The 3,283-nt window shown below is 43.6% G+C and overlaps 1 pseudogene; it reads left to right on the top strand.

Annotated features, from left to right (window-relative positions):
• The first annotated feature begins 2,169 nt into the window (after positions 1-2,169).
• On the top strand, positions 2,170-2,992 carry LOC143621757 (kiwellin-1 pseudogene; annotated as a pseudogene).
• The last annotated feature ends 291 nt before the right edge of the window (positions 2,993-3,283 follow it).

Below are 3,283 nucleotides of genomic sequence, written 5' to 3'. Positions count from 1 at the left end.
TCAGAAATGCGTTTCAATATGATTTTTATTAAGACTATGATGTAATGCGATTTATCAAGTTACTAAAACTTGTGAACTCACTCAGTTTATACTGATTCAAATGTTTTTACGTGTCTTTCAGGAGATAACTAGGTAGCGCATGGAGTCACACTTAGAGCACCTCACGCTGAACATCTAAAACTAGCTTTTTGGAAGATTTTAGTTCTATCCCTTCGATGCGCGTGGTTGTTCCCGCCGCGCAAGGGGATATGGCGTGGAAATCTTCAACAGTTTTATACTTGGATGTTTTTATGTAATTTTTAAACAATGTAATGTATTTGTATTAAACATTTCATGCGCAATGAAAATCTTACTATGAATGTTTGCAATGGCCCGTGCTTAATTATCAATCCCCACTCGCGCGCGCCCGGCTGTTTCCGCCGCTCAGGGCCGGGTGTGACACCAAGTAACTATAAGACGGCTGCGGGTACAGTGTTAAGGCAAAACCCTTCACATACCTAGCACCCGCAGGGAATTGACGCCAGGAATACCTTGGAAGTAAAGTAACCGTAAGACGAGCGCAGGTACAGTGTTAAGGCAAAACCCTTCACATACCTAGCGCTCCGCTGGGAATTGAAACCAAGAAGGATCTTCTGGGCAATGCTTGCGGAAACGGAAATAACATCCCCGCATAGCGGGAACGTCGAGAACTACGTTGTTTGAAGCTCCAGGATGGAATTGGTGGTCTTAACATAATTGATCACTATGTTCAAAACTACCATAACCTCATGGAAAATCCATACAACTGGGACTCAATGCTCCTGACTTGCGAGGAGGTTACAGACCTACCCGCATCATACCCAAAGACCAAGCAGGAAACTCGGGCATTTCTGCAAGTGACAAGGACTTCCGCGGAAAGAATCCCCATGGAAAACCTTACAAAACCCTTTGCTTAAGTCCAAAAGTTCACCTCACTTTATTAAACACGCATGAGAAGAACATTGGACTGGGGGGACCTGAAGAGGTAGGTCCCAGCAGAGCCCAGTTGGACCCGCAAGACTCACCTTAAACAGGGACGTCTGCGCAGAGACCAACTGGATCCGCAGGACCAACCATGCTCAGAGACGTGACGTCCTTACGCGCAGTACGCAAGCTGGTCCCGCAGGAAAAGCCTCCCAATGGTGAAGGACTCCGCCTGTCCCCGCAGCCTCGGATACAAGCCATTAGGGAAGGCCACCCGCGCAGCATGGCTACACGCACAAGGCACTTAGCTCTCGATCATTCAGTGTCACCTGAAGGAATGAGCAAAGCCGGGAGCAATCCCGCACAGAGGCGGGAGGGGGAATACTCCCGCCCAAATAAGCCAGTCTGTATACTGAAGGATCTTTTACTGTACCTGACGAGGTATGGGCGAAAGATCTGATCAGAGATACGACAGCTCACTGATACAGTATGGCGAGCAGCATGCTCCTGTACTGTATCACTATTAGCCGCCGCCTACTCACCAACTACTGTCATACCACGTGCGTAGCCGGCAGTTGGTGGAAAGGGAATAGTATACAGCAGGCCTGGTCACTATCAGCCGCTACCTACCCACCAACTACCAGCAGGGCACGTGCGTAGCCGGCTGTTGATGAACAGGAACACTGTTGCAGCTGGCCATACCTCCTTGGAAACCTACCTTCGGCTATAAATACCCCGAATGGTATGATCATCTAAACACATTACATTATCTTATATCATCATAATATACCTGATATCTGCTCTAGCAATCTCTTAATATACTTTTATATTTAAAGAGCAATCTAGTCTGATTCTCACGCCGGAGGGTGGTCACAAGGAGGAACCCCCCCCCCCCTTCTCAGTGACGAGCTCACGGTGTCTGTTTTGCAGGTTATCAGAAGAACCATCTTCCAAGGGTCTAACCCCTCGTGGGAAACAGCTATCCAACCCCCAGGTTACCAGTAATCTGTCCGGGGTCCGGTTAGTGTTTCTTCAGATGTGAAGTGTAACAGAAATATAAGCTTGACATCTATCTTTGGCAAATTCCTTTGTCATGCTTCTATAATTTAGTAGTCAAACAAAACTGCAGATTTTGTACAATGAAAAACAGCCTCCATACAAGACAAGATAAAATTATACCAACTGCATAGTAGACAACTTTCAGGTCTATTTTTAGATTACTTGAGACGGCATTCATGTTACTTTATTATTCTAGAAAAGAGAAACAAAATTGTTCGAAGGAATTGTCTTTACACTTATAAGAATGCTGCTGAAGAAGGTTGTTATAATAAATTAGTTATAAGAAATAAAAAGTTTGACTACAAACTAGTCTTGCTGCTTAGCCAATCACTATAAAAGCACAATCACTTTGCCTTGCTAGACATCAAACACCATTGTAAAAGAGACTACAAACTAAAAGAGAGAATGAACAGGTTCCACTTTATTCTTTTACTCATTCTACTAGCAACAACTTATTCTATTCAAATCAATGCCCAAACTTGCAAACCCAGTGGTGGTATCCGGGGAAGAAAACCACCTCCTGGACAATGCAACACGGAGAATGATTCAGATTGTTGTGTCCAAGGTAAGTTCTACACCACTTATACATGCTCCCCTACGGTGACAGGTGCTACTAAAGCAAAACTTACCATAAACAGCTTCCAAAAGGGAGGTGATGGTGGTGGTCCGTCAGAGTGTGACAACCAATACCACTCTGACGACACTCCGGTTGTGGCACTATCAACCGGATGGTACAAGGGAGGGGATAGGTGCCATAAATTTATTACCATTAACGGAAATGGGAGGAGCGTGAAGGCTATGGTTGTGGATGAGTGTGACTCTACTATGGGGTGTGATGCTGATCATGACTATCAACCACCTTGCCCTAATAATATCATTGACGCCTCGAAAGCTGTGTGGAAAGCGTTAAGAGTCTCAGAAGATAACTGGGGAGATTTGGATATCACTTGGTCAGAGTAATACCCTCATAAATGTCAAAAGTTTTCGTGCGTTTTATTTTCCTATGAATCTGTGTACTACTTAAAGCTATACGTGTTTAAATTAAGTGTTCTATAATATGATTTGTTAAACTACTGCACGCAATCAATATCCAGGATTAGGAAAAGGTTCATATTCTGTTTAACTTAATTCAATATAAATGTTCATACAATTTTTTTACCAGGAGGCATCCAAAAAAAAATTAAATAAATAGATACAATGATTAGAGATACAACTAGAAGTAGGACTTGTCTCCGTGCTGGATCAAACCAAATGGTGCCAATCAAGCATTATATAATAAAAT

The sequence above is a fragment of the Bidens hawaiensis genome, unplaced genomic scaffold, assembly GCF_021521415.1.
Source record: "Bidens hawaiensis isolate Kalapana, Puna unplaced genomic scaffold, B.hawaiensis_p1.1 tig00002935_1, whole genome shotgun sequence".
NCBI lineage: Eukaryota > Viridiplantae > Streptophyta > Magnoliopsida > Asterales > Asteraceae > Bidens > Bidens hawaiensis.
The sequence above is the reverse complement of the archived record's forward strand: the minus strand, read 5'-3'. Positions and strand labels throughout refer to the sequence as shown.